General features: G+C 28.5%; 1 pseudogene; it reads left to right on the plus strand.

The window, feature by feature from the left end:
- Positions 1-4,531: 4,531 nt before the first annotated feature.
- LOC101504976 (cytochrome P450 704C1-like) lies at positions 4,532-7,802 on the plus strand (annotated as a pseudogene).
- The last annotated feature ends 509 nt before the right edge of the window (positions 7,803-8,311 follow it).

An 8,311-nucleotide genomic window follows, 5' to 3' on the forward strand; every position in this document is an offset into this window, starting at 1 on the left:
TCATGAGGAAATAGCCCATTTTACTAGACCCACCAAATGTTGATACATTGATGTATTGGGTAAACTTTTATTTCTTAGTAAAAAAGATCATACCCTCTAATATATTCACTCTTCTATTAGTAGAAATTCATATATCAATTTCATCAAATTTATTTATGTGAGACTCAAATTATTTAGTTTAAAATGGTGAGATATATTTGAATTATAACCATAAAAATGAGTATATTGGACAAAATACTGTTATAATGCTTCTTTTATAATCAACTTGTGCAAATCTAGCACATATTCATGCATATTTAGTTCTCTACGAAATTTTTTTCTAAGGATCTCCTTCCATGTGACTATAATCTTAATCTTTCCATGTAAGATATACCTACACAAACAACATTACCTATTAAATTTTGATAGTAAAATAAAATTAAAAAAATCTGATTCAACTCCTATAATGGGGTCACTAATTTTGGTTGCACATAAGTCTAATGGCCGGTTCAAATGATTGGACCGGCCGGTTTGATTTTTACTACCTTGGATATATTTGTTGTCTAACAGTATAGTAATGTGTATAGTGTAATTCTCATTCATACATCATATTGTACAATAGTTTGCCCAATAGTTATTGGATCGTCAGCGTGAATCATTGCATTCACAATGTCTCCTCTTCCTCTAGTCTTTCTGGTAGAGTCTAGCAAAACATATTAATATTGTTACTAAGGGTATCACATTATTCTTTTTCGTGTACTTGCAACTCTGATGAGATTAATTACTCTCATTTCGTGAATTCTAGAGATCCCAATGAATTTTGTAACATTAATTTTAAAGACGTTAACTTAATAAATTATATAGAATTTTGAGTTTTTTTTTTTGAAAATAATTACTGCTAACAACATTGAAAAAAATTAATAATAAATGTATATTGACTTCGTCTCTAAATTAATTAAATAAAAAATCTTAATTAAATTCTAATATGTCTTACCCTAAATCCTTAATCAATTTCAAACTTAGGAACTTAATAAAAATTCTAAAACAACCATTTAACAAAATAATCAAATTATGCCGCCTGGTCCTCCCATTCTCAAGAGTCCCATTTAATTTAAAGTGTTAGATACAAACTTAAAGTGTTTCTGACTAGTGTGATTTGTAATGAAGAACTAAAGCTATATATATAGTCATGAGCTATCTCTTCCTTTGCAATTCCAAGCAATGTGAGATTATATCAACATATATAATATCAATCAACTCTAACAATTTTCACCTTGATTGAAAATTAGATATGTCCAATTTCCATTGTCTACACTAACAATCTTCATCTTGATTACAAATTATATATATCCAGCTTCCATAGTCTACATTGACAATCATAATTAAAAAAAACTATCATACTCCACCATTAAAAGTATACTCAACTTAAAGTTAAATCACACTCCAAGAATTTTCACTTGAAGTTAAATCACTTCCACAATTTCCACTAGAAGCTAATCTACTCCAAGAATTTCTTCTACATGTTGAAAATTCGGCTGAAAGTTTATGGTGCAACTTCCATGTTGGCTTTATCAGGAAGTTCTTCAACAATCTATATAATCTCACAACACACATTGCATCAATGTCAACCAATGCCCATGTGCTAATCAACACCTTGTGTAAGCATGATTGTATCAACACATCTTTGACTTAAATTTTACTCAAGCCAAAATGGTTTCTTCCATCAATTTTCTCTAAGCCAAACTTCATAGTAGAACTTGACATACTGCAATTGTATATCAGGTAGGTTCTAAAGAAAGAGAGGTGAGTCACAAATGACCACTTAATAACCAAGTCTTTACTTAGTCAGAACCTTACCTAAACAAAACTTCTACAGTATCAAAATTCTTTAATGATGTGGAAGATAAGACAATCCTACAACCATAGAGCATACCATTAATTCTCCTTCTCTCGATCGAACCAAAAGCTTTGATACTAAATGTTGGAAAAATAATCAAGCAGAGAAATTTAAATAACAAATAAAACATAAGAAAATAACATTAAAACTCCAAAATAAGAGAAAAACCACGATCGTTATCTAATGACAAATAATGAATAACATTGTGAAAATGGTTACAACACATAGACTTCTCTCAAAACTCCTTGTGGCCCCAGTACACCCACACTCTCCAAAATAATTATTTAAACTATATCCCATAACACTCTAAGACAAGATTATAAGAGATAAGGAAATAATCATATACAAGTTAAAAAGTTTTTGACTAGTGCGATTTGTAATGAAAAACTAGAGTCATATATATATATATAACTTTGAGCTCCTTTTTTATTTTAGTTTCAAGCAATGTGCGACTATTTCAACATATATAATATCAATCAACTCTAACAATACCGTCTTTTTTAGTCCTTCTATAAGAGTCTTTAGGATTAGTTTCATCTTTTTCGACGACAAAGACGGAGAAAAATATCCGACAAATGAACAAATATACTATTCATTTGTGTATAGGAACATGACTTAGTATGTTCGAACATTGAACCGATATATGTAGCAATTCAAGATTTAAAGGTCTGACTGGAGACTGATCAGTACTGATATAATATTTAAAATTTTATTTTAATATATAATATATGTATTAAATAAATAAAATAAATAAAATAACATAATATTCATAACCTCATACATCAAAAATTAACTTTTCTATTTTTTTTAGTATTTGAGTAGTCAAAAAGAAAAAAGTGTTATTAAAATAAGCTGAGGTGAAACTTAAATCAAATCACTTTGACATAATTGGGTTGTTTAGGTCTTCAATTGTATCTCAATGAATTTTGTAACACCTTAGAATTTTAAAGACGCTAACTTAATAGATTATATAGAACTCTGAGCTTTTTTTTAAGAATTATTGCTAAAAACATTGAAAAAAATTAATAGTAAATATATATTGATTTCTTTTCTAAATTAATTAAAAATAAAATCTTAATTAAATTCTAATATATCTTACTCTAAATCCCTAATCAGTTTCAAACTTAATAAATATTCTAAAACAATCATTTAACAAAAATAATTAAACTATGTCGCCTCGTCCTCTCATTCTCAACAGTCCCATTTAACAAATTAAAAAAAAAAAAAAAAAAAAAAAAAAACTTCCAACCCAAGAAATGAACCCATGACCCTGATTTAATTCATGCACCGCAACAACTAAATCAACTATCATATCATATCTCCATATTTTTATTATACCAATTTTACATATGCCATGAATTTTCCAAATTTATTTTGGAAATCACATATATAATTCTTTGAGTTTTATTTGAAGGAGAGGATCCTTTCTCTTTTTACTTGTCAACACAAGTAAGCATCTACTAGGAGGAGGAGAATATTATAATGTAGTAATTAAATAAAATATTCAATGAAATATTTCAACAACACTGAGAAACATGTATTGAGAGACATGTCCCCAACTATCGGAATCAAGTTTTTATGGATAGTATTTTTTTTTATTTAGTACAAGATGGTAAGTGTCATATGTATATATATTATTATAAAAATATATTAATAAACGATGATATTGTTAAATTCAACGTTACATGAAATTTTATGTTTGAATTTAATATCTTACCGTTAGATGTTATATCTTAAATTTAAACTAAGATTTTATAATTATATAAATTAATTATGATTGTTTTAACTTTATTTTTAGTTAAAAAAAACCTTGTAAGAAACCAAATATGTAAACAATTACACCATTACATAATAGAGAAAAAGGTGACAGATGAATGTTAAATGGTGGACATGCCTAAAAAATACCAATTTTTGCGTAGTAGTAGTCGGGTCCAGTATTTTAATTTATACAAAAACTGATTCTAGGTTTGTTTCAAGATTCTAAAAGACTAATTCTAGGTTTGTTTCAAGATTCTAAATATATTTATGAGTATCCAAATATTGGAATTAAAATTCCCATGTTTGTTACAAGGGAATGAAAAATTGTTCCTAAGAAATATTTATGCCTAGGAAAAAATTGTTCCTAAGAAATATTTATGCTTAGGAAAAAATTATTCCCACGTTGCCAGGCTGTTAGAACAATATTAATCAAGAGAATTATTTGTCCTAATTTAACATATTTCTAATAATTTAATATCATATAAATTAAAATAAACAGTTTTCCAAAAGCAGAAAGCATGTAGGTCATGCAAATTCGACATGAAGCAAAGCGGTCGTGCACTCCATACGGATAATCTCTTGCGCCAAGTAGCATTACTTATAAATATTTAAATGACATGATAGCATTCTTAATTATCTCTTTTTTAGAAAATAAAATAAAATTATTAAATTACATTTTATATATATTAAAGACTTAAAAAAAATATTTTTGTCTCTATAAAAAATAATTTGATTACTACTAAAAACATATTTAATTTTATATTAAATTGTATATTCTATATCATTGCATGTCGAAAATTATATTAGTTACACAATATTTAATACAGGTCATTTTGTCTGGAGCATGAACGATTCAAACTTTTCTTGTTATTATAAAACTTATTATTACAAGCTACTTTTTCTATGATTACAATTCATATCATCATAAGAAAAAACACAAGAAAGAAGAAAAGATGGATGTTTTGTACACGATGTTGACTTTAATGTCCTTCTGTTTTCTTGCTCTTTTCCTAGTCGTGTGTTTCATCATGATATCCATCTTTAAGGGAAAATCCATAGGGGACCCAAAATATGCACCTGTAAAAGGCACAATATTTAACCAACTTTTTCACTTTAATAAACTCCATGATTACCATACTCACATGGCAAAAACTCATCCAACTTTGAGGCTTCTTGGTCCAGATATTAGTGAATTGTACACCATAGATGTGAGAAATATTGAACATATATTAAAAACTAATTTTGATAAATACTCCAAAGGTAAGTATACTCAAGATGTTATGAGTGATCTTTTTGGTGAAGGGATTTTTGTTGTTGATGGTGACAAGTGGAAGCAACAAAGGAAGGTTGCTAGCTATGAATTCTCCAAAGGAGTTTTAAGAGATTTTAGTTGCTCTGTTTTTAGAAAAAATGCTGCCAAATTGGTCAGACTTATTTCAGGATTTTCTCATCAGGGTCTTCATTTTGATATGCAAGTGAGTATTTGTACTTTTTTAAAATTATCTGAACCATTACTGAAGTTGTTGTTTAGAATTTTGGCTTAACCATTCAATTTTTAGGAAAAAGAGACATTGATGATTTGAAATTCGGTCAAAAAAATAATTAAAATTTTGTCAAAAAATTATTCAAACTAAAGTTCAATATAGGAAAATTTTCATTTATTTATTTTTCACTAAAATTTATTAATAACTTAAGTCGTAGTAGCAATTGATTGTTGTTGAAACTTTTATTTTAAAATTTGTAGTCTATTATATATATATAATTAACGGCCAAAACGACACATTCACCATCTCTAATAATTGTGTCAATTCCATAAATATCATCCTTAGAACTCGCAAATCGACATTGATTTTATAAAAGTTATTTGGAGGTGGACTCCGTCTGGTCGGAGAGACAGATTGTGGATTGGTGGCATATGTAGAATATTTAGCATCACCTTAAGACCTTCTATTAGATTCCAAGTTTTACAAACAATTGCTCCAACATCCAAAGCTTTACATTCTAAGCAAAATTTGTTGCAAGAGTACCATATGTTATAGCAAATAAATAAAATAAACTCAGTAACATCCGAAGGAGATGTAGAAATAATATTTTCAAGCTAAGTAGTGAAGTGTGGAAAGAGCTAATCAAACCTAAGCCCTAATGGGGATTGAAACCAAACTAGTTTTGCCTAGCGGCACCTGCTAAAGACGTGATTGATGCCTTCCTCCTCTTGATTGCATCGTGGATATAAAGGATCAACAAAATCCCCCTTTTAATAAGGTTTTTTGACATGGAGATTATTGTGTAGAATTCTCCAAAACAATGCACATGTTTTGGAATCGTTCCGAGGTTCCATAACTTAGTCTAGCAAGTAGAATTTGACCAAGGGTCAAAGGTAGTAGATGCTTATGAGGCTTCTCAATGTTTAATAGTATGGTAGGCAACACCAAACAAATATGCACTTTAAAGTATATGCTAATATTACAATATGTAGTTTATAGGTGTCACAGTAACAACTTTTCTCTATTAAGTTTTTTTTAGGCAATTTTTCTCTTTTAAGTTGTAAACATTACATCATATAATCTTACAATACTAACCATGATGAATTACAATTTCCTTTTATTTAGGACTTACTAATGAGATGTGCTTTGGACTCCATATTCAAAGTTGGGTTTGGAACCGAATTGAATTGCTTAGAGGGATCAAGCAAAAAGGGAATTGAATTCATGAAGGCCTTTGATGAATCAAATGCAATAATTTTTTGGCGCTATGTTGATCCAATTTGGAGCCTTAAGAGGTTTCTTAACATTGGTGGTGAGGCTACCCTTAAACGCCATGTGAAATTGATTGATGATTTTGTCAGTGAAGTAATAAAGACTAAAAAAGAACAATTGGCAATTCAGCAAGACTATGTGAGTCCATCAATTCTTCTATTTTAAAGGAATATTTTTTTAATTTTTTCGAAGAAATTTAATTATCTTTATCGTTTAAATAATATTACTTGCATCACTTTCCAATACGCACTTCAATATTTTTTAAGTTAATTAAGATATAAAGATAAGAATGATTTTTTTGTTTTTCAGAATGTTAAAGAAGATATTCTATCAAGATTTTTGATAGAGAGCAAGAAGGGACAAAAATGTGTGAGTGATAAATATTTGAGGGATATAATTCTTAGCTTTATGATAGCTGGAAAAGACACAACTGCAAACACTCTTTCATGGTTCTTCTCCAGACAAGATTGTGCGAGAAATAAAAGATGTCACTTCTTGTAGACATGAAAGTGAACACAACATAGATGAGTTTGTTGCCAATTTAACCGATGGAATCCTTGATAAAATGCATTATCTTCATGCAACACTCACTGAGACATTGAGATTGTACCCTGTTCTTCCTGTGGTACTTTCTTTTAATTGCTCAAAACCATCTTTCAGTTATATTATGATCACATGATACTTATCTAAATATTTCCAAGTTAATATGCACCTATATAAACAACATTAACTAATAGACTTTGATGATATTCTTGTGTCTTTGGTGTGATACAATTTTTCAAGGATGGAAGAACTGCAGAGGAACCTGATGTTCTTCCTGATGGCTACAAATTAGAAAAGGGTGATGGAGTTTATTATTTGGCATATGCTATGGGTCGAATGACTTGCATTTGGGGAGAAGATGCCGAGGAATTTCGTCCTGAAAGATGGCTTAACAATGGAATTTTTCAACCCGAATCACCATTCAAATTCATAGCATTCCATGTAATATATACTTTTCTTTTTCATTTGAATTTACTTGCTTCATATGAATTGATTTTTTATGATGTTTATGTTTTGATGTTTAATTGTAGGCTGGTCCTCGTATGTGCTTAGGAAAGGATTTTGCATATAGACAAATGACAATAGTAGCAATGGCTCTTCTTCATTTCTTCAAATTTAAATTGGCAAATGGAACACAAAATGTGACTTATAAGGTCATGTTTACACTTCACTTAGATAAGGGTCTTCCTCTTAATGCAATTTCAAGGTCATGAATCATGTGTGAGGTGATATGTGAAATAAAACAAATCACTATGTTAAATATTTTCAGTGTTTCAGCTTTTGATATGTATTTTATTTTATAGTGTATTTTTCATTGTTTTTCTTACTTATTATGATAAAAGTAAAATAAAATTTTCCATTTGTTAATATTTAATATTTTTATGAGTATTAAAATAATTAAATTAATACTAATTTGAAATAAATTAAAATGCAAATATTAAATTATTAAGGTATGGTGAGTGGGGGTTCATTGAGGGACTCATTTTTATTATAGAGAGGGACTCGTTTCGAAGAACAAAGCATTGAAAAAAACTTAGTGTATGTTGTTAAAATATTATGTGCCATGTAGGGACTATTCAAGGAATCGACAAAGTGAAGTAATTTAAAGATATTTGATTGGAGATTCTTTAGGAGAGTAAAAAGATAAACGAACGCTATATCATAATGCCTTAACTTAATTTAAAGTTTTAAATCGGTCCTTTATTTTTTTAAAATTAATTATTTATATTTAAAAATATTTAGACACTTGAATTACCTTCAATTTTTAATCTATTTATGTTATAAATTTGTGTACACGGTCATTAAATGAAAGAAAAAAATTAAAAACTATATATTAATTTCGATTAATAATACGGATATTTAATTAGAGATGTAACAT

Source organism: Cicer arietinum, chromosome 7, assembly GCF_000331145.2.
Source record: "Cicer arietinum cultivar CDC Frontier isolate Library 1 chromosome 7, Cicar.CDCFrontier_v2.0, whole genome shotgun sequence".
Classification (NCBI taxonomy): Eukaryota; Viridiplantae; Streptophyta; class Magnoliopsida; order Fabales; family Fabaceae; genus Cicer; species Cicer arietinum.